At 46.2% G+C, this 24,244-nt stretch overlaps 1 long non-coding RNA gene across 2 annotated transcripts in view; it reads right to left on the bottom strand.

Moving 5' to 3' along the window:
* Nucleotides 1-24,244, bottom strand: part of LOC114817896 — a 123,321-nt gene that overhangs the window by 17,430 nt on the left and 81,647 nt on the right. Inside the window, exon 2 of one of the 2 annotated variants that reach the window (XR_003765744.2) lies at nt 11,785-11,928. The exons of the other annotated variant lie outside the window; for it this stretch is intronic. This is a non-coding gene — a long non-coding RNA (uncharacterized LOC114817896). The remainder of the gene's footprint in view (nt 1-11,784; nt 11,929-24,244) is intronic. 2 annotated transcript variants of the gene reach the window in all.

Below are 24,244 nucleotides of genomic sequence, written 5' to 3'. Positions count from 1 at the left end.
CAGTCACTGCCCTGAAAGAGCTTAAAATTTATAAAAGAGAATAGATGGACAAGCATGTAATTACTATAAGTGCATTTACCATCAGTTTTGCCATAACACATGTTTCCACTTTGTGTTTTGGTTAGAATGCTTTGATAGGACTAGGGAACCTTCTTCAGGTAACGGGCGCCTGCCTGGTAAAATGCGATGCGGTATTGGAAGAAACCATTCTGCAGGTGCGGGTGGTGTGGGGGCACAGAACCACTAGCTCTGATGGTGGCCTCTGGGGCAGGAATGACCAGGAGCCTGGGGCAAACCCTTGTCCAGCCCAGCCCATGTGATCCTGGTCTAGGCCTGCCCCTCCTGCCCCACTCTCCAGGAAGGATCAGAAACTCGCTCCTAGGTCTTTACTTGGGGGCATTCTTCCTAAGGAGTTTCCCAAACCACTCCACTCTCTCCTTGGTGTTCGAAAAGAGGGGGATTTTGAGGGTGTTTTTTTCATTTATCTTTGGCCTTTCATATCTTGGTGCTTTCCAGAATTAATTACCATGATCGATTTAATTAACTTTGTGATGTTCACTATGAACTCCTGGGCGTGATTAACTGGCCCGCTTTTCTTCCTGTCTGATTTGAGGAACTGGACGTCTGGTGAAAGAGATGGGCTTTCCTGGGGCTGGGTGGCATTTCCGTGTTCAGATAGCATTTCCTCTCTTCTCTACCCCCTGCAAGACCTGCTGTATGATGAAGCTGGTTACAGACTCCCTTCTTTGTTCCGCTTCTGGGGCCTGGATTGCTGAGGTAAGCTCTCCGACTTCGCATTGGAGGAAGTGGAAGACCGCACACACCACCTCATCTTCTAGACTCCAACTTTTATATCCCCTCCCTGGCCTGTTTAGGTATACTCAGATATCTGGGTGTGTGTGGATTCTCTCCCCACCTCATCATAGACATAGACATACTTCCCCCAGTCAAGGTACAACGAAACACCCACGGCAAAACCAGAAGATTCAATCCAAACCTGATCTGGAGGCAGGAGAATGGGGGGGAGGGGGGCAGGTGGGTGACAGTTTGAGGTTACTTCTAGCTCTAGCATTCTCCGACCTTAACATTAAGCAATTGGACACTTGGAAAGAGTGCATTTGTTTACTAAACTTTTCAGTAGAAGCCACAGAGTTATATATGGTGAGCTCGATACCGAGGGAGGATTGTGCAGAGGCCACAAACATCAGAGGAGGCCTGAATTATCAGTCCTGACATCAAGTCCGCCTCCGGGGCTCTGACAGGAGCACCTGAATGGGATTTTCAACCCCTTGGGCAATTCCACCACTCCCCCACACACCACTGGTGGCCTCAAGATAGTCCCCGGAGTTCTGAGTGTGGGTTTCTGGGGAAGGGGAGCTGTCAGCCACCCCTTCATAGTAGCTGTCAGTTGGGCATTGGCACAACCCCGAGCCAATCAGAAAGCGAGCACAATGGAGCTCAACCACAGCCCCGCCTTGTCTTACAAACCCAACCCAGCATTCTCAAAGTGAACTATCCTGAATTGCACACAAAACTACAAGTTCCCAATCAATCCCCTTTTTATTTGGTTGAAAATGAGCCTGAGAATACTAAGGTTCGCTGTGGGCAGGGAATGTGTCTGTTTATTATATACTGTACTCTCCCGAGCACTTAGTACAGTGGTCTGCACACAGTTAGTGCTCAATAAATACCATTAAATGAATGAATAAATGAATAAAGCTATTCGGAGCAGACAGGAGCTGCTCAGAGCCTTTTCATTTTCTTCCGACAGCTTTGAGTTCACCTGCTGTGGACCCTGGGGATTGTGAGCTTGTTGTGAGCAGGAATGTGTTTGTCATATTGTACTCTCCTAAATTCTTATTATAGTATTTTGCACACAGTAAGTGCTCAATAAATACGATTGAATGAATGAATGAATTGGGCTCTCATGCTTATTTCCCATGGGCCCAAAGGATGGTAGCCCCACCCTAGAAGCTGCTCCTAATGGAAGCCCAAGCCAGTTGAAAAGGAGGGAGGAGAGAGCGACTCTATGATTATATGGGGTGATCATTCTCCAAGACAAAAGGGAGGCTCAGTTAGAAGGCACTATCCTGTACAGAATGAAACCTTTGACAACTGCCCTGGCTTTATATGGTAAGGCCAAAGAGACCGCATAAACAGAAACACACCAAGCTGCTCGACAATTCTTATTAAAAGGTTTTTTTTGGTTTAGTTTATCTGTGTTTGTTTCAGACACCCAAACCCTTTTTAAAGGCAGGATAGAGTGCGTCTGAGAAGTAAACAGGAAAACAAGTTGGCGCTTGTCCCCCCACTTCTCAGTGCACAATCCAGCCCCTTGTCTGTGTGAGACGTCATGGCCTACATATTCCATGAAACATCAATTTGACTAAATCTGCCCTCCAGTCACTAAACCGTCCCATCCAGAAGAGCTGGGGAGAGGAATGTGACCCATAGTTTGGATGGAGAGTGAGAGGGGTGCGGAGAAGGCCGTCAGCTCCCTTCCTCTCTCCCTGTACCTCCTCCGCCGGGTTGGGTGGTGGGATGGACTGGTCCAGTGACATGATTCCTCTGCCCCTCTCTGCAGCTGGCTATTCAAAGTGGGGCGGAAACCAGGAGACTGAAATCCTCATGGTCCCTTCTCTGCGCCTGCCCCCTTCCCAGAAGGAAAACAGAGACAAAGTGGAGATAATTTAGCAAACAGTTGTTCTCAGTCTGGGCATCCTTGGCCCGTGCAGGCTATGAAATGAGGATAAAAGTGCTTCAAACCAGGATTGGGATCAGAAGACCCCAGAAAGCTCACCTACTATTATGAACACTATCTGAAACAATCCGGGAAGGCAAATGAGTTATTCTCTTACCAGGGAGGAGGCCAATTCAATTCTCCCCTCTAATGGAATTGAATCTCTGCTGGAAGCCTGCATTTTAGACAAGGAAGATCTTAAAAGTGATGAAACTCTACCACATTCTATCCAGGATGGTTATGAAACCTTGCATCTCTCCTGGGTGGTTTAGACATTCACCCTGAGAAGCAGCATGGCATAGTGGAATTAAAGCAAGGGCCTGGGTGCCAGAGGACCTGGGTTCTAATCCCACCTCCAACACTTACCTGCTGTATGACCTTGAGCAAGTCACTTTACTTCCCTGCACCTTGGTTTTCTCAACTGCAAAATGGGGATCCTCCCTCCTGCTTAGACTGTGAGCCCTATGTGGTAGAGAGACTGTATCTGACCTGATTAACTTGTATCTACTCCAGCGCTTAGGATGGTGCTTGATACATAGTAAGAGCTGTACAAATGCCAGAACAAAACAAAACACCCCCCTGCAGGCAGAGGGTTGGCCTAGATCACCCTTGTGAATCTTTTCTATCTAGCTCTAGGATTCTCTAAATAACCCCAGCATTACTTCACCATAATCTCCACCACAATCTCAAACTGGGCTTAGCTTCTTCCACTTAACACCCGCGAGAATGCTAGCTCTGCTCTCTCCTGGCATTTGAGGGTGGAGAGATTCCTCTGCCTGGTCTCTTCTTCTTCTGACCAGCTGCACCAGAGAACATCCCAACAGGCGCAGTCAGCAAAGTCCTCCACAGCTGCTATTCAGCGGCAGAATCGCCACTCAGATTCAACTGCCTGGGTTCAAGGATTTCAAGGACCTGGGTCCTAATCCCGGCTCCTCCACTTGTTTGCTGTGTGACTTTGGACAAGTCACTTAACTTCTCTTTGCTTCATTGACCTAATCTGTAAAATGGGGATTAAGATTGTGAACCCCATCCAACTTCAATCAATCGTACTCATTGAGTGCTTACTATGTAAAGAGCACTATACTAAGTACTTGGGAGGGAACACTACAACAGAATTAGCAGACACATTCCCTGCCCATAACGAGATTACACCCTAGAGTGGGAGACAGACATTAATATGAATGTCATTGATAATATATAATTTAACCTGACTATCTTGTATCTATCCAACACTTAGTTCAGTGCCTGGTCTGTAGTAAGCGCTTAACAAATTCCATGAAAAAAACACCCTGAAGGGTCCACTCCAATTTATCCCAGGAGACTGGGTGGTGGGGGAGACCATGGCCTCCCTGCCAAGCTGCAGCACTGGTGTCCACTGGCTGTTCAGTTCCCCATCTCAACTGTTGACCTTGTAAATGAAGGCAAGATGTTCCCTGTCCCACCCCACTGCTGAATCCAGCGATTTAAAACTTGGAGAGGTTTAGCATTTAGGATGGGACTATTTATTATTATTAGTAGTAATAATAATAATAATAATAGTAACTGTGATGTTTATTAAGCACTTACTATGTGCCAGGTACTGTTCTAAGCGCTGGGGTGGATACAGAAAATCGGGTTGGACACAGTCTCTGTTCTACATAGGGCTCACAGTCTTAATCCCCATTTTACAGAGCAGGTAGCTAAGACCCAGAGAAGTTAAGTGACTTGTCCAAGATCACACAGCAGACAAGTGGCAGAGCAGGGACTAGAACCCAGGAACTTATGACTCCCAGGCCTGTGCTCTATCCCCTAGGCCACGCTGCTAGCAGATTAAACCTTCTTATTTCTCTTTTAAAAATACACCCTATGAAGCAAAGCTCAACCACCAGTAATATACTTTGCCCCTTAGGTAGTTACAGTATTTCATTATCACCGCCCCACTGACCCAACACACATATAAAGTTATTTTTCGGGACCCCTCCTCTGCTGTCCACTTCCTGGCGAGGCAGGGAGAAGGTATTGCTCCCCATTTTACAGTTGGGGAAATCAAGGCCCAAGAGAGGCTAACCGGCTGACTCAATATCACAGGCAGGTGCTGGGCAGGGCCAGCACAAGAACCCTAGTGTCCTCTGCCTGTTGAACCTGTTTAGATTTAATAAGGGATTAGGCTCTATTTATGGTGGATTATGGCAGTTGATTGGCTATATCCAGGTAAATTCATTTTGGCAAGTAGGTTAGGTCACAGTCATATAAAAGAAAAGTCCATTTTTTTAGTTCCCCTTTCTCTCCCATATGTCTCCCAAAACAGACAATGCCCTGGAGGTGGAAGGTGTTAAACAAAAGGCCAAAGATACCTCTATTCCAAACCCACTGCTTCTCTGAGGACCGTCAGTGCTTCATAGAATGACACACCTACTCAGGAACTCTCCCTGCTGCTCACCATCTCACTTCCTAAATTGGGTGAGAAACACACCACCTTAAATGGCAAAAAAAGTATGTGATGGTTCCCAGTCAGCCAATCGCAGCCAACTGCTGACCAGAAGGAGTTAACGGAAACAGGAAACAGAGAGCAGTGAAAAGCCGAAAGGCAGGCCTCACCCTGCCTGCCTGTCAGCCTTGGGATCTGGCTTTGCTTGTCTTCTTTCCCTTCTGCATGCCAGCAGCTCACACTTTTCCCTACTCCCCATTTCCCCTGGTCCCCCCCCTCGTTTTTTGTGTCCAACCCTCTCTGAGCCCCAAAGGCACATTCATGGAATGTGCGGAGAGGACTTCATCCAGTAAAATTGCACTCTGACTCAGCATGAGACCATTTTCCTCTTCCTTTCTCCACCTCCACTGAGGTAAATCCAGGACCATCTAGGTTGCTTTTCACCTGGACTATGCCAGAGGCTCCTGAAGCTTGAAATTCTGGTCCTTAGTTGGTCTCAGGGTGTAGCTCCTCTCAGGTAACTTTATCAACCAATCTCTTAGCCTGTCAAAGATAATCACTTTCTCAGGATATCCAAGTAGCTCAACCCCCTTCCCTATATAATGAGCATGGCTATGAACGATAATAATAATTGTGGTAGTGCTATGTGCCAAGCACTGTGCTAAGCCCTGGGGCAGATGACAGATACTCAGGCCAGACATAGCTCCAGTCCCACGGAGGGTGGGAGAACAGATACATAATCCTTATTTTACAGATGAGGAAACTGAGGCACAGGGAATTCATTCATTCATTCAATAGTATTTATTGAGCACTTACTGTGTACAAAGCACTATACTAAGCACTTGGGAGAATACAATATAACAATGAACAGACACATTTCCTGTCCACAACAAGCTTACAGTCTAGAGGGGAGACAGACATTAATGTAAATAAATTATAGATATGATCATAAGTGCCGTGGGGCTGGGAAGGGTGATGAATAAAGGGAGCAAGTCAGGGTGACGCAGAAGGAAGTGGGAGAAGAGGAAAGGGGGGCTTAGTCAGGGAAGGCCTCTCGGAGGAGATGTACCTAAGTGGAGACTTACAAACTAATGGAAAAGAACGTACTGTATATCATCAGTGCTTCATAACCTCACTAATACCATATGGGGAATGAGAAGCAGATAAATGGTTATGTGGAAAGTGGTTATCTCTGTTGGACTATTTATATATACACAAATATATGTATATATAGACAGAGAGAAAGAAAGAGAAAGAGGAAGAGAGAGTTAATTGCCCTTCCTATTTGTCTGAGTTTTCTGAATGTCGGTCTGTCCACAGATAAATATAGTGAGGCACCAATGCTTCGAACAGTTACCCACTGGGTAACCGTCACAGAGGCTCCTTAAAGGTCTTGCTGGATCCTGCCAAGGCCCAGCACTGGGCTGTCCAATCACACTGGACTTGAGCCTAGGGTCTGCAAGGATGGGGAGAGAAATGGGATATCCTACCATCAGCAGGACATCCACTTGGTTCATTTTACCAGTAGTAGTGATGGGTTGTGCTAAATCGACCGCACTCTCTCATCTGTGCTCAAGGAACCAATGGACCCATTGTGAGAACAGTTGGCAGGGGGAGCAGATGCATCCTGAGGTCCTGGATAGAACATTTCCAAGAGGCATTGCTGTGCCCTCATACATCTCACAAGCCATTACTGAGTTTGGCCATACTAAGGGCGGGAGATCTTCCCCTTCTCGTTACAACCCAGGGGAAATAATCCCTCAAATAAATTATATAACATTCCATGGAAACAGACTAATATCACTACAACCACCTAGAGGCTTTTAAAATGATGGTAAAAGAAATGGGGGGGAAAAATATATTCAAGCAAGCAAAAAAGGTGGAATTCCCTTTTTCAAACATAGTAAATGTCCATGGGAGTGGATATCACCCAAAGCTATCCCTCCCCACTCCCTCCTGATTTCCCAGGGATAAAAATCAGCCATAATGGGAATGTGTGCGGGGGAAATATGGTTCCTCCCCAAGGACCCAGAACAGTTTTTTAATGGTATTTGTTAAGTGCACTATGTGCGAAGCACTGTTCTAAGCCCTGGGGTAGGTACAAGGTTATCAGAGTGGACATAGTCCTTGTCCCAAATGGGGCTCGCAGTTCAGGCGGGAGAAAGTAGGATTTAATCTTCATTTTACAGATGAGGAAACTGAGACTCAGAGAAGTTAAATGATTTGCCCTAGATCACACAGCAGATAAGCAGCAGAGCTGGTATTAGAACCCAGGTCCTCTGACTCCCAGGTCTATACTCTTTCCACTAGGCCATGCTGCTTCTCACCCCAAGCCTCCTGGACCCCCAGGAATCTTCTAATAAAATAGCAACCAACAAATGATCAGGATGCACAACAGGTCCTTGGGCCAACTTCAGAGCATACGACAGAATTTACGCTCATAAATTAGAGTTGCACATTCACACGTAATTAATAATAAATAATAATAACTGTGGTATTTCTTTAATGCTTACTGTGTTCAAGCACTGTACTAAATACAAGATAATCAGTTTCCACATGGGGCTCAGAATCTAAGCAGCAGGGACCAACTCTGTTGTAATCTACTTACCCAAAAGCTTAATATAGTGCTCTGTACACAGTAAGTGCTCAATAAATACCACTGATTGAATCCCCATTTTACAGATGAGGAAACCTAGAGAAATTAAGTGACTTGACCAAGGTCACACAGCAGATACGTGGCAGAGCTGGGATTAAAACCCAGGTCCTCTAACTCCCAAGCCCATGCTCTTTCCACTAGGTTACACTGCTTGCCTTCATTCATTCACACTGTAGTCACATCCCAGGAAGTCGCCCTGGTGTTTCTGTTCTGGTTCCAGCAGAACACGGCCCCCGGCCTAACCTTTTGGAATAACCAGACACTGAAAGACGCTATTGCCACCCTCCCCGGCCCCTTCCGGTATGAGTGGGCCTTTCCATTCACCCCCAGGAGGGACCAAGGCTTACTGAGGCCAGAGGAGATAAGTGACACTGCCATCCCACTTATCCCACTGACCTTCTCTGCTCCCCATTTTGCCCACTCCCAGCATCCTTCAGAATCCCCGACTATTTCTTTCTGGACCGTGTCCTGGGCCCACGGATATGGGAGGTGCCCTTCCAACCACCCTTACATTCTAAAATCCAGTGTGCATTGACAGAGTTTATTTATATACTTTCTTCCTCGTTGCACTTATGCCATGAAGTCAAAGGGCAGGGATATTTTATGTGGAAAATGATCTGAATATAGGTAGTAAAAGAGGGATCTCTCTCCAGCCTGAAGATAAGTACTGCACAATGTACATCTAGATACATATGCACGTAAATATAAAAATATATATAGGTCCTTCACGCTCAAAGATATCACTAACTGAAGAAGTTCACTTGTTGGTGCTTATGTCAATCAATCATATTTATTCATTCAGTCATTCATTCAATCATATTTATTGAGCTTTTACTGTGTGCAGAACACTTGGAGAGTACAATTTATTGAGCCCTTACCGTGTGTAGAGCGCTATACTAAGTGGTTGGGGGAGTACAATATAATAGAGTTGATAGAAGCCTTCCCTGCTCACAATGAGATCACAGTCTAGAGGGGGAGACAGATGTTAATAAAAATGAATAAAGTACGGCTAGATACATAAGTGCTGTGGGACTATGGGAGGTGAATAAAGGGAGAAAATCAGGGCAAGGATAAGGATGAGAATCAGGTTAGGAATACCAGAGTCCTGACTACAGTGCACACACACAAAGGCTGACCCTTCTCATCTTCTGTTGTGGACAGGGAATGTGTCTACCATCTCTGCTATACTGTACTTTCCCAAATGCTTAGTATATTGTTCTGCACACAGTAAGCCCTCAATAAATACAGTCAATCGATTGATTGATTGAACACTGTTCTGTTGGTTTGCAACTCAAGGTGTTCTCACTCTTGTCTCCTGCTTCACCATCTTGACAAAGCTTCTACTTGAAAAGGACCACGTTGTGTCATGCTGATCTATCTGTGGCAACTGATTCCCAGTGTTCAGCTGAGATGCAGTCTTTCTGAAGCTCCATTTTACTGCATTATTAAACATTTCCTCTCTCCTCCTTACTTTTAATAGCCTGATTTCAGACTCAATCAATCATATTTACTGGGTGCTTACTATATACAGAGTACTCTACTAAGCACTTGGGTGGATACAACATGACAGAGTTGGTAGACACATCCCCTGCCCACAACAAGCTTACAGTCTAGAGGGGGAGACAGATATTAAGATAAAAAGGTTACCTACTGCCATCCACTCTCTTCGCATGCCCCTCTCAGAGCAGCTGTGCTGAGGTGAGCTAGGACTTTGCTGTTTGTGATTCTATCTTGCCACCTGATGCTGAGTGCAGCACTGTAAGTAACAGCGAGAAACTGCTCGAGGAATTGGCTGTGGCATCGGTGGGGAGAAAATTGGACAACACCATAATTCTTGGGACCTTGATTTTGGTCTGGAGCCCAATATCACATTGATGCCACATTCAGTTGGACAGTCTCCCAAAAGAGGTACTGACCTTCTTGATTCAATCTTCCTTGTCTATTTTTGCATCGTTGGTCAGTGTGCTGCCTAAGTAACATAATTCTGTAACAGTACTTAGCTCTGAGTTGCCAATATATAGATTTTGTGTGTGTGTGTATGTGTTTATGGCTTCACTGAGTTTATGTCTTCCTTGTGACTATAGCATCCCTAAGCTTGGTCCTAAATGACAACCAATGTAACCTTTTTGGAAAATCAAGAGTAAAGTAGAGATTGTTTTACTGGGAGTTGTTCAAAGCAAATTAAATTTCCAGCCACTGAGGAGCTTTTCAATTTACAGTTTAGGCACTCAAACAGATCCTCTATCTTGCTCTACTTTGGGTCCCAAGGTCATTGTTTTAAGGTAGTCAGAAACTTTTCTCACTTTGTGAGGGTTCAGTCTTGAAACTGGTTCATGTACACTCTCCAGAATGGAAAGAATTCCTCTTCAAGATGAGGATTTTGGAATACCAGCCAGCTAAAATGAATACATCACCAGGAAGGACACTGGGGAAAACTACTGATTGGTTTCCAACTTTTTATTCAGTAGTTGGAAGTGGATTTCTACCTTTCAATCTAAGGAGTCACAGATAATGCAACCTGGGATTTCATTTCAAGAAATAATAATACCTTGAATTTGTAGAACACTTTCACATCAATTATCTCATTTTATCCTCCCAACCTCCCTGTGATCTAGGGAGCGGCAGGTACTATTATCCTTAATTCAGAGATGAGGAAACTGAGGCCTAGAGAGGTCAAGTGAATCGCCCACGGTCACATTGCAGGCTGATGGCAGAACTGGGATTGGAACTCATGTTTCCGGACTCCAAAGCCGTAACAACAGTATTTATAAAGCACTTCTTGGCTGCAAAGCACTGGACTAAGCTTGTGCTCTTTCTCCTAGACTCTGCAATTTCCTGGTCAAGGATATCGCCCTCACAGAAGGCAGAGGACTCCTGGGAAAAAAATTGGATCAGGATAGTTAAATGTCTAGCCATTCAACCAGGATCTTCTTAGAAATAGAAGATTCAGAGCCATAGTCTCCAGGCTGGTGGGACCTCAGTCTAACACAACCCAACAGTTATTCTCTCTTTGCTACAAGATGAGGCAGGGAAGAGGGAAAGAAATCAGGCAAGATTGGCATGCTTCAGATACTTGGTAGAGAGAAAATTCAGAACAATCTGAATCAGTGTCCACGCTTTTGAAAAGACAGCACCAAAGCGACAGCAATGGGAGGGAAGCTGGAAGTCCTTCTGAAACACTGGGTTAAGCCCCCTGCAGGAGCCAGGGGTGTCCCCATCAAACCACCTCCTCTGGAGGAGAAACTGGTCCAGCTTGTTCAACCGCTGGAAAATGACTGCGTTCCAAAGAACAGCATCACTCCCTGAGCCTTAGGGAATTCGAGTTTGTCAACTTGAGCTGGTGTGCCAGGGACTCGCCGGATCTGGAAACAGAAACAGTGAATCAAAAGCAGAGAGGCAGGGTACAGCCCAGTGAGGGTGTTTTATCACTGGAGATGACGGCAAACACAAGGCTTTGGCTGGGAAAGGACTTAATCCTTCCTGACTTCCCCCTTTTGAAAGCCTCATTTGCTTCCTTTTTATTACAGCGATGTCCAAATAATACCAAATCCTGCTGGCTTTGGATGACTTCCCCACCCCAAACAACTTTATCCTATCACACTCACCACAGTGTCTTCTCTTTGAAGCTGTGAGCAATATTTGTCATTTAACATTTGCTATGCTTACCCAGTAGAAAGTTGATTATCCGAACTAATTTCAGTTAACATGTATCTAAGGGCTTAACATATACCACTATTATCGTTAACCCAAAATTTGGATATCTGAACAAAATTGAGTGAGCCTCTCTCAGACAAGGATATACAATTTTGTTTGGTGGCTATCCAGACAAGTCTAGATTCCGATAACAGGTTGGATATATGAGGGTTGATGAAGCTGTAAAAAGTCTGAGTTTGTCGAGGGGTAATGAGTACCTATAATCTGCCGCTGAAAAAAAAAATGAATCGATCAAAAAGTCGGAGTGATCTGAAAGCTGCCACTTACTCATTCGGATCATTGGAGTTGGGAGGATTCAAGAGAATAATTAGTAAAGGCCAGCGGAGGTCAGAAATCAACATTATGCTCCTGTCCTTGTTGGTCCAGAAACTCCATGATTCCTCTCCTTGAAGTGTGGTGATGATGTCACTGCTAACGTCAGAAAGCACAGAAACAAGAGAAGAAACAGGAAAGGGAGTTGTGGACAGTTATCTGATTTCCACTGGAGAATGGAATGAAATTCAAAGGGAAAACGAGGGTCAACTATGGCATGAGAAGCAGCATGGTCTAGTGGAAAGAGCACAGGCTTAGAAGTCAGAGAACCTGGGTTCTAATCCTAGCTCTGCCATTTGTTTGCTTTGAGACCTTGGGCAAGTCACTTCACTTCTCTGTGCCTCAGTTTCCTTCTCTGTAAAATGAGGATTAAATGATACTTCCTCCTACTTAGACTGTGAGCCCCATGTAGGACAGGGACTTTGTCCCACCTGATTTTCTTATATCTACCCCAGTGCTTAGTTCAATGCTTGGCACCTAATAAGCATTTGAAAGAACCATTATTATTATTGTCATGGCTTCTTTCATATTTATTATGACTACTATTATTAGTATTATTGTTGGTAATATTATCACCATTATTCATTTTTTAACTAAAACAATTTCAAATCAACAGTTTCATTTTATTCTCACAACAGCTTTATGAAATCCTTTCAGGATTAAAGGAAGACCTTACTGCTGTGGAACGTCCTGGAAAGGAGAAAATTATTTTATCAAATCAAGTTCATAAAAACATCAGATCCAAAGCTAATGTAGTCTCTGACAGGCCTCTACTGAGGTAAACTTTGATAGCTTCATAAACACCTTTCTTCAAGAGTCTCGTAGGGGATCCTTCGTGTCACCTCAATCATGTTCACACTAGAGAAACAGCAAGACCTAGTGGATAGAGCAAGGGCTTGGGAGTCAGAAGGCCCTGGGTTCTAATCCCAGCTCTGCCACTTGTCTGCTATGTGACCTTGGGAAAGTCACTTAATTTCTCTGTGCCTCAGTTATCTCATTTGTAAAATGAGGATTAAGACTGTGAACTCCACATGGGACAGGGACTATGTCCAACCTGTTTGCTTGTACCTACTCCAGTGCTTACTACAGTGCCGGGCACATAGTAAGCACTTAACATGGCATAGTGGATAGAGCACCAGCCTGGGAGTCAGAAGGTTGTGGGTTCTCATCCCGCCTCTGCCACTTGTCTGCTATGTGGTCTTGAGCAAGTCACGTCACTTCTCTGTGCCTCAGTTACCTCATCTGTAAAATGGGGATTGAAACTGTGAGCCCCATGTGGGACAGAGATTACGTCCAACCCAATTTGCTTGTATCCACCCCAGCACTTAGTACAGTACCTGGCACATAAAAAGCACTTAAATACCAGAATTATTATTAACAAATACCATTATTATTATTAGTAGTTTTGTAGGGCATTTGGGAGGCTGGTGTAGCCCTTCCAAAGAGGAATCTGAAGTTCAGAAAGATTAAGTGACTTGTCCAAAGTCACATAGCACATTATTAATAAAATGGGCAAATGGGGATCTTGGACGTAGGATCCTTTCAGGTGCCCTCCTCTGCTTTAGGGTTCTGCTCTCCATCATGGGAACCACCGTTGAAGGAAGCTGAGTTCTCCTTGTAACCCTGATATTCTGCTACCTCAATGGGAAAATACTGGAATTAGCCCAATAACTAGGTTGTCCACTCATCTGTTTTCTATCCCAAAGTCCAGTTTTCTGCTGGTTCTTGTACTGATATGGCACCAGATGCCTTTGTGCCTGGTATTTTGATTTTCAGCAACCAGCCTCCCTCCTGCCTTGACTCCTAGTTCTATGGCTCTGAAGCAGCATCTGTGCTTACAGAGATCTGGGAGAGGAACTGAAAGGCTTTGGAGCAAATGGGTGGAATGAGGGAGGGGGCAGGGAGGCCCCTGGAGAAACTCTGGGTTTGGATAGGTTTGTACAGGCTTCTGCAAAATGGGGTATGTGATATCATTAGAAAATACATGCATGACACCACACGTGCTTTATAACATGTGTCTGCCCAGCATCCACACGAGCCTGTCAGGGGCCACCAACTCATGATAGTACATGATGAGAAGGACTTGGGACCTCATTAAGAATCCATTCCAACCAAAGACTGTAGACCGTAGTCCCTCTAGACTGTAAGCTCACTGTGGGCAGGGAATGTATCTGTTTATTGTTATATTGTACCCTCTATTTAGTACAGTGCTCTGCACACAATAAGCGCTCAATAAATACAATTGAATGAATGAACAAAGACAGAGGTAGGAATTCTGGTGTCACTGAGGGTGGACATGTTCTTGTATCAATCAATCAATAGTATTTATTGAGTGCTTACTATGTGCAGAACACTGTACTAAGTGCTTAGATTAATATTCAGTTTGGAAGCTGGTGTTTGGGTCAATAAGAGACATTTTCCCATTGAAAGATTAAGTACCTTGTAAAAACAATGGATCATTATGACTATTCCTACCCAGCTTTATTTTTTATGAAAGCAACACTTGAGGCCAGTGACGATGTTGCAAAATGGGTAATGGAGGGGGGTTATGGATCAATCAATCATATTTATTGAGCACTTGCAGTGTGCAGAGCATGATTCTAAGAGCTTGGGAAAGGACAATATAAAAGTTATGTTCCCTGCCCACAAGGAGCTTACAGTGTAGAGGGGGTCTTTGGAAAAATATGGTCTTTGGAGCCTTTTTTATGCAGGTCTTCAAAAATCTGTCTGGGATAGTTCAGAGGTGATCCTACTTGGAGGCAGGGGAATAGATTAGATGACCTCTTAAGATCCCTTTTAGCCTTAGAATTCTATGATTTCTTCCAGGCAGGTTTATTAAGGCTGGCTCACTTTCCTTATTTCAATTACCCCACCCTGCCCTCCGGAAAGACAGTCAACATCGCCAACTTTTCAAAGCCCAGTGCCAAGCAGGGGAAATGGGTCTTTGCCCTCCTGGCTAAGAGGTCCTATCCTTCCCTGCATTTTATGGATTCAGCTTCCTAGCATTGGAGAGGTGAAGCCCTGGATCTTAAAGATGGAATCTTTGAGGTTAAAGAAAAAAGACCCAGAACTATCCTTTTATAAAGTTCCTTTCTGGGGATGCTCAATGGATTCGTGGTTTCAACCACATTGAACCAGAATCAGGATCTGTGCTCTGCAATAGCTCCCCTGTTTATATTGTTTCATGCTTTCACAGAGACCAACTATATATGGAGAATATGTAGAAACACTGGTATCACCTGAAAGCTTGCTTGGTTCCCCTTTGTCTGGCGTCTCTAAGTATAAATCTGTCTGATATCAGACAAGAGAGAAGGAGACAGTATGTGTTTGTGAGACCACATACAGGAGACACAGAGGGAGTGAAAGAGAGAAGGAGGAGGGGAGGGAGAGTGAATCAAACACAAAAGGGGATGAGAAGTGACGTGACAGAGAAGGTGGGTGAATATGTTTACGTGGTCCTTTCCTATAAGGACGCTGTAGTTTTTCATGGTCAGAGAACCAAATCCTGCAGGAGTGTCTTTGAGATCTATAGTGCTGTGGGTCATTACTCCACAATACTGCAGTGTTTCTCCCTAGGGAGAGATGATCACATCATCGCTTAGGGCGGGTCCGCTACAGCTAAGAAAATGTGTTCAAAAAAAAACAACCACAGCTACAACCCGCTGAACAATAGGCTCTGCAATTCCACTGGCAGGAAGGCAGCAGGTTTAAAACTGATGCAAATCAAGATGCTACTGATGTCTATTTATTAAGCCGGCTCGTACTGTCTCCAAATAGGCCTCCCTTCCGGCCCACCGTACTGTTGGCCCTATGGAAAGGGCCCTGTTTTGGGAATCAGGGGTCCTGGATTTCTGGTTCTGCCTGTAGCTAGATAACGTGAGGGAAAACCATGCATGCATTTCTCACTGTCTTCCACCCCTTGTTCGCTTGCTGGCTTGTGCACTCTGTGCCTCAGAGCGAACATCACTGGGAAGGGATTAAATGCAGGAGTAGATATAAATTAATCAGGTCAGACACGGTCCCCATCCCACATGTGATTCCCAGTCCAAGCAGGAGGGAGAACAGGTATTGAACCCCATTTTACAGCTGCGGAAACAGGCTCAGAGAAACTAAGCGACTTGTCCAGGGTCACAGAGCAGGCATATGGCAGAGCCAGGATTCGAATTCAAGTCTTCTGACTCCCAAACCTGTGCTCTTTCTACTAGGTAATACTGCTTCATGGGGTTCACCTGCTCTTTCTGATGGGAGAATCCATGTTGATTATTTTGGGCCTCTCTGGAAGCTTGTCTCTATCGGGCAAACCAGGCCAGGGGTGCCAGCCTTTTGGTTAGAGTGGAAGTTTTTTCAGTCCATTCTTACCTCCCACCCACCAGTCAATAATCTATGGCATTTATTAAGTGCCTTCTGCATGAAGAGCATGGTACTAAGCTCTTTCTCACCCACGGAGAGAAAATCTAGGCAGTCTTCCAGTCATATTCCTCCTTCTGAATTAGGGGATGAGGTCTGGAAGAGTCCATAGCTGTGTTTAAGATTCAGCTCTTTTCCTTATTTTGCTCTAAAAGGTGGCTCAGAAAATTAGGGAGTTCCTCCACTACCAGAGGTCTGCAGAGGCTGGGACTCCTTAGAGTCACTTCTGCTGGGAGTTTGCTTCCCTGCCCCGAAGATATTTGCCCTCACCCAGTATGGGCTGGAGGAAGGATTGAGGACCATCTGCTTAATGCAAGGAGCCAACCCTGTGGGAGGTGAGAGCCATTCTTTGGCCAAGCCTCCTCCCAAGGCAGCTGAGAAGAAAGGCTGAGGAACATCTGGCCAGCTGTAGGGAGCTTCCTTTTCCAGACTGAGGCAAGTTCGCATCATTTGATCTTTAAAACTCCCAATATCCTATTGTTGAAAAAGTCAGTTTGGGGTGGGAATTTCACACATGCAAATGTGAAGAAGTAAGTCACAGTCCCCAAAAGTCCCTAAAACACAAGGCCTCCGAATGAGGCTGCTGGACTCATTTCCCCCCAAATTTTACCAAGGGACAGGAGGAGAGGGCAGCCCAGGGGAATGGATCAGTTCTCTATTTCCCATACACATTTTGGTTATGCTGGGGATGTTATAGAGGGGAGAAAGGGTTTCCAGAATGAGAGACTAAAAGGGAGAGCTGTGGTCTGACTCTTTCTTGGGGAAGACCCCTTCCTTCTGACAGAGGAGAGAGTCCCGAAAAAAATACGCACCAAGAATCACACATTGACAGGGCATAACTTAATTGCGCGGACTGAAATCCCATAAGAGAACTGAATCTCCGAAGCAAACAGCCCCGGCCCAGCTCGAAGGAGGCCGGGATTGAAGCAGTTCTTGGGCTCTCTGTCTCGATTATTCAGAAAGAGAGCAGCTTTTCAGAAGCTCCATGGGCCAGTCCTTTCCAATCTCCACCATTGTCAGGATTCATTAGGAAGCTCCTCCCTTGAAACCCTGTTACTCTCAGGGCTGTTGGCAAAGACCAGGCTTCCCACTCCCGATCAGGTCTAGCAGAAAACTAACTGTCCAAACGGATTGGGGAGGTAGGCTAGAATCACAGGGCCATATTGATGGCAGGTTTGATTTGGTTTAGTGGTCTGAACTTCTATGGTTTATCTGATCTAAGATCCGTTTGGATTACTAGAAATATCAGATTTCTCATCCACCTCATCTCCCAATTGAATCTCTCTCTGCCATCTCAGCAGCAGGATGAACAGGAAGGTGGGCTAGGCTCACACCGGCCCTCACTTTTTACAGGGAAACAAGGACAGCACATCCCAGTTAGAAAAGGAGCATCCTAAAGGAATGAGGAGCAGGGGGAGGGAACAGGTTGGGAAAGATTAGCCATGCCCAGGATTAATCTGATTGAGGGTCGTCAGTGGGGACCCTCAGAGAAGCAGTTTTAATCCCGGTACCGCTACTTGTCTGCTGTGTGACTTCGGGCAGGTCACTTCACATCTCTGGGCCTCAGTTACCTCATCTGTAAAATGAGGATTAAGACTGTGAGCCCCCATGTGGGACAGCGACTGTATCCCACTTGATTAGGTTCTATCTACCCAGAGTTTAGTACAGTGCCTGGCACATAGTAAGTGCCTAACAAATACCATAAAAAAACATAAGAACAACGGAGTGATGGATTGGGGATAAGTAGGAGCAGTTCCCACCCGCTGCCCTCCTTTCCCAAAGCAAAGGGGCAGAAGGGGAGGAGGAGAAGATCAGAGGAAGCAGGGGAAGAGGGGCAAGGAGTAAAATTTACCTGCCTCCACCCTCACCTCTGCCTCACTGATTCTGCTTCCGTCTGCTCCGCAGACCACGACCGGCCAACCGAGCTGGGGGGCGGGGGGGTAAGGAGGCTGCTGACCTTGCCAGGGGCTCCTGGGGGGGTGCTGGCCCCAGGGGAATAGACCCACCCTGGGCCGTGGGGCCCCCGGTGCCACCGGGTGGGAGATGGAGGTGGAGGCTGCGTGGCCAGGACAGGCCAAGCCCCCTGGAGCTACCTCCAGCCTCGGACCCACGGGCAGGCAAGGAGGTGTGGCGGCCGTGGCGGCAAGGCCCTACCTGAAGCGGCCCTGGCCGGGGCTGTGAACGTCCAAGAGGAATTTTCAGCATGACTGGAAACATGAAGTTCCAACCATTCCAGAAATTCCTACCCGAGTCTTGGCTCCAGTGAGGACTATTCCAGCCTTGGGGGTGATAGCCGCCCCCTTCTCCTTCTCCTTCTGTTCAAAGCCACAGCCTCTGCTGCGATCACCACCACCACTACTGCACCATCATATCTACCTCTCCGATCACCACCACCACTACTGCACCACCATATCTACCTCTCCCTCCTCTTCCTCCCCTTCCACCTCCTCCTCCTCCTCTTCTTGACTGTCAGACCACACGACACTGCCCCCCTCACCACCCCAGATGAAGGAAGGACACACTAGGATCATTCAGGTGGTGGGATGGAATCCCCCACCCCAGGAATAAGGCTGTCCTGCCTAGAGTGGGATGTATGGTCGTTATACCTAGTGACCTCCTACCCTTAATAATAATGTTGATATTTGCTAAGCGCTTACTATGTGCAGAGCACTGTTCTAAGCGCTGGGCTAGATACAGGGTAATCAGGTTGTCCCATGTGAGCCTCACAGTTAATCCCCATTTTACAGATGAGGTAACTGAGGCACAGAGAAGTTAAGTGACTTGCCCACAGTCACACAGCTGACAAGTGGCAGAGCCGGGAGTCGAACCCATGACCTCTGACTCCGAAGCCCAGGCTCTTTCCACTGAGCCACGCTGCTACCCTTGAATGGTCTTTAGTTTTCCATTCACGCAAGTACATGGAGCTCTTTCAATCTCCCTTGATTTATTTCCAAATGACTAAGTCACTTGGAAATAAGTGTCCGTTGAAGCTATGTGGACCATGGGATAGAGCAGGGGTGCAGGAGTCAGAAGGACCTGGGTTCTAATCCCGACTCTGCCACCTTTCTGCTGTGTGATTTTGGGCAAGTTACTTCTCTGTGCCTCAGTTACCTCATATGTAAAATGGAGATAAAGACTGTAAATTCCATGCAAGACATGGGCAGTGTCCAAACTGACTAATTTATATCAACCCCAGTACTTAATACCCAGTAAGGGCTTAACAAATACCATAAAAACCCTCAAAAACCTTCATAGCAAACAGATTGAGGTCCCTGCAGCTTGTTGCTTCTTCTTTATGAGGAAAGAGCCATCCTGACCTTCACCCCTTTAAAAATGGACCTTAGACGAGACAGTCATCAGGCCTTTCCATATCTTCTCCCCACCTCCTCTCCTGATAACTGGAAAGTTACCGCAAAAGAAGGCAGGGCAAGAACAGACGCCAGCTGGTCTCCCTATCTGGGTAGCCCCACGAACTGAAATCAGAAAGCAATCAAATAATTCACATTCTGAAACCACTTTGAAATCCTCTCTCCTCTCCTCCATCATCAGGTGGAGGACGGGGCCCAAGGCTCTTATTGAATAGCCTCAAGACCATCCTCGAAGCTCTTCCAAACCTATCACCCAGTCCCTTCATCCAACAAGCTCACTAAGACGCAGCCACTCTAAGGTAGAAAACAGCCAAGGGCCAGGAGGGAAGAATACAGGAAATGTAACTAGTGACAAAGCTCTGATCTTTCACTAAGTGCCCCCTCATGCCTTTGATGTCTCCAAAGATACAACAGGACTTTGGCCAAGGAGCAAGATCCTTAACTGGAGCACAGCTGGAGGGAGATCCGCATGGGTGAGGACATCTTCATTTATTGTTTTACGGACTACCTACGGTTTACTGTGTAGAATTTGACCTGCAATAAGATGGGGAAGGTGCAAATTCTACTGATTCCAGGAAGCCACAGAGCCATCTGTTTTGGCCCCACTGTTGCCCTGAGCAGGACAGTTTTGCTGGAACACCAGGGGTTCCTTTGGAGCAGGTGGTTCTGGTTGTTCAGATTCTTATTCTTTCTCAATAGTCAATAGTGTTTAGCCTCTCTGTGATTTTATTCTCCCTGTCTGCTTTCTCCAACAGAGACCAGTGGTGGACCCAGTTGGGCCTGGGAGAAAAGCTGCAGCCTGAAGACTGTATGCACACTGTGGGCAGAGAACGTGTCTGTGATATTGTTATATCGTACTTTTCCAATATTACAGTGCTCTGCATATACTAAGGGCTCAGTAAATACAGTTGATCGACTGTTTGAAGGTCTTATACGGTACGGGGCATCTGAGGACACACTGCCTGACTGAGTTCTCCCTGCTGTCCTCCTCTCACCTACCCTCACAAAACAGACGGAGCTTCACTAAATCTCCCGGATTCCCACATCCCTCCCCTTTCAGCAGGTCCCCAAAAGGAAGACAGACATTCACCTGCCCTTCTAGATTGTAAGCTCCTTGTGTGCAGGAAACATGACTACCAACGCTGCTGTACTGTGCTCTCCCAAGAGCCGAGTACAGAGTTCTGCACACAGGAAGCGCTCAATAAATAACACTGATGGACTGATTTGGATTGTTGCATTTTTATGTTTTCTCTTAAGGTAGGTCATTTTTTGTTGCTAGAAATTCAATCCTAATTTCTGCGCATCTGTCTTCCCCTTGTAGGTTGGGAGCCTATTGTGGGTCATGGACCATGTGTTGATTGTTTAACTCGCATTTACCCAAGTGCTTAGCACAGTGAATGACATAAACTAAGTGCTTAATAAATACCAAAATGAGAATAATGAATGGTCCCCAGTAACACTGAGTGTGCCTGCATGCATGGGCAAACTCACACTCACACTCACACATCCAGGACACTAGATTTTAACCTTCAGTGTCCTGCACACGTCCAAGAGCAAAGAGAGCCTAGAAATTTCCTCAAAAACCTGGCCAGAAAATTCACCATTTTCCTTCTGGACTTAAACAGATCCTCTGCTTGTGTCTTGTTCCTTTTCCCGAATTCCTTTTCTCTGGTATTTAGACTCCCCTCCGTGGGGCTGCTCAGGCCCAGTCTCATGAGAGGCTGGCTGGAAGCTCTCTATCAGAGTTTTGCTTTCTCCCCACAGCTGGACAGACGAAGAAGGGTTGGGAAACCCATCCTAGCCAACTTCCTGCATGTGGCTGAGGAGCCCCTTTCCCCAGTCTCTCTAGCAGCCAATTGCCTCTCTCCCTCACACCTGCCCTCCCCCCCCAGCATCCCTTTCCTTCTTGAGCCAGCCCACTTGACCTAACCTCCTCTCCATAAATGGCTACATTTGTGTGAGCCTCCCCAGGACGGAGCTGAGCGGGGAGGACAGGCAGGGAGGGAGGGGGAAGGAGGAGGGAGGAGAATGTGAGGAATGCAGAGCAGAGCAGAACATGAGGACGCAATTTCAGCCAGCCTGCCCTCAAGAGGAGAGGACTGGGGAGCGGAAGGCAAGAAAAAGCAAGCTTGTGGGGAAGTAAAAATGAAAGGCGACAACTCCGTCCCCCAGGATGGTCGCGGGACAGCCTCTAGCTGGCCTCACTTCCGTTGAAGGTTTCACTATGTCTTTTATATTCTGCACTCCCAGTGAAAATGCCCAACCTTGACAATCTGTTTCATTTCTCTTTTCATTTTTATCTTATCTCTTAGGGACTTTCCATCTCCCACTCATGAATGACCATCATAGATCCAGTTTTCCCATATATCTCTGCAGCCCTCCTCCCTTCCCGCACTGGCTCTCCCTTCCTCCCTCATTTTAAACACACACACACACACACACACACACACACACACACACACACACACACACTGCCCATAGGTGGGTTAGGAACTGAGGCTGTTCTGATTATCCTGTACCTACCCCTGTGCCTAGTACAGTTTGGCACCTAGTAAATGCTTAACAGATACCACAGATATTACTCATTGTCTTCCATGTATTCAACCTGACTTGGCAAAACATTGACTTCCACCTTTTTTAATAGCATCTGTTAAGTGTTTACTAAGTACCAAGCACTGTACTATGCACTGGGGTAGATACAAGATAATCAGGTTGGATTTAGTCTACGTCCCACATAATGCTCACAGTCTTAATCTCGTTTTACAGATTAGGTGACTGAGGTACAGAGAAGTTAAGTGACTTGCCCAAGGTCACACAGTAGATAAGTAGAGGAGACAAGATTAGAACCCAGGTCTTCTCTCAGACCTGTGTTCTTTCCACTAGACCAGACTGTTTCTTGTGGAAATGTAGTGAATTTTCTAGGCCCTTCCTCCCTCCCAACCTTACCCCAAAGCAAAGTGTGGGACTAAGTCCCTGAGGATCCGGCCTCTGAAGGTGGAGATACGGGAGGTAATTAAGGAGGTTAAAGGTCAAGTGTGATTAAATAAGGTCCCCTCTGCCTTCCCTACAGCTGGAGCAGAGGGTCCTGCTTACCACATGGAGGATTCCCACCCCAAAGTGATGGGCCAAGACCTAATGAACTGATATGATATTAGCTGGAGCTTTTTCCTGGAGGCCAGAGCTTTCTGACATCATCTCATTAATTAGCCCTTCTGACCCTGGGTGGAGGGAGGGAGGAAGACAGATATTCTTATCCCCATTCCACAGAAATGGAGGCATACTTCAGGGTATTGCTCTTCCAGAGGTCACATTCCAGAAAGAGTTAAGGAGACAATGGAGCTCAGAAACTACACAGTGTATCAGCTCCCATCCCAGCCTGTCTTCATGCTCACTCTGTCCTTCCCTGTCCTCCTCGCTCTTATCTTCCAATGCTGGAACTTTACACTTTGTTCTCCAGGACAAAGTTTGCACTGCTCCTTCCAAAGGGTTGCACCCAACGTAAAGTTGGCAAACTCAACTTGGAGTGTCATTCCCATTTTGAAAGAGAAGAAAAAAGAAGGAAAAACCCCAACAGCTGAAGGACAAGATTATAACGTGTTATACTCCTGAAATGGGGTGGTGGCCAATGGAACCTGCAGGCTCCCCTCAACCTGCTCCCTAATCCCAGACACTCTGCAGACCACTTCCGGGAGTTCTGGGACCAGGCCGCAGGTGGGCCTAGGGGAAAGAGAATGGGCATGGGAATCAGAAGGCCCGGCCCTGCCGCTTGTCTGCTGGGTGACCTTGGGCAGGTCACTGTGTCTCAGTTATCTCATCTATAAAATGGGGATTAAGACTGTGAGCCCCATGTGGGACAGGGATTGTACCCAAACTGATTAGCTTGTTTCTATCCCAGTGCTTAGAACAGTGCTTGACATATAGCAATCGCTTAACATATGCCATTATCATTATAATTACTATTAAGTCAGGTACATGAATGTGGAAGAACAGCCTCTCACCCCACCTGATGCTCTCTCAGACACCATTCTATGGCCATGAACAGCATCGCGAGCTGAGGGACTTGGGGGGAAGTGTCAAAGGATGGTGGGGAAGTTGTGAAAGGCTTTGCTCCACGATTTGCACCAACCTGGGCTGGAACAGCTAGGATCTTGGGCTAGATGACCACCAGGGCCTGCTTCGGGCATTTGGCCGCCCTGAGGTAGGAGAGAATCAGCATCAACATAATAGTATTTATGAAGTGCTTATTAACTAGGGGCCAAGTACCGTGCTAATGCTAGTAGAGATACAAGATGATCAGATGGCACATGGTATTTTTGAGGGGCCCACAGCCTAAGAGGGAGGACAAGCAAGGATCTTATCCTCATTTTTACAGATAAGGAAACTAAGGCACAGAGAGGTTAAGTGACTTGCCCAAGGTCACACAGCAGGTCAGTGGCAGAGCTAGGGTTGGAATTCTTAATAATATTGGCATTTACTAAGTGCTTTACTATATACCAAACACCGTATGAAGTGCTGGGGTAGATACAAGATAATCAGGTCGAACGCGGACACCATTCACAGTTTGTGGGGACGACGGGTATGGAATCCCCATTTTACAAATGAGGAAACTGAGGTACAGAGAACTTCAGGGACTAATCCAA

The sequence above is a fragment of the Ornithorhynchus anatinus genome, chromosome 2 (assembly GCF_004115215.2).
Source record: "Ornithorhynchus anatinus isolate Pmale09 chromosome 2, mOrnAna1.pri.v4, whole genome shotgun sequence".
NCBI classification, from domain to species: domain Eukaryota; kingdom Metazoa; phylum Chordata; class Mammalia; order Monotremata; family Ornithorhynchidae; genus Ornithorhynchus; species Ornithorhynchus anatinus.
The sequence above is the reverse complement of the archived record's forward strand: the minus strand, read 5'-3'. Positions and strand labels throughout refer to the sequence as shown.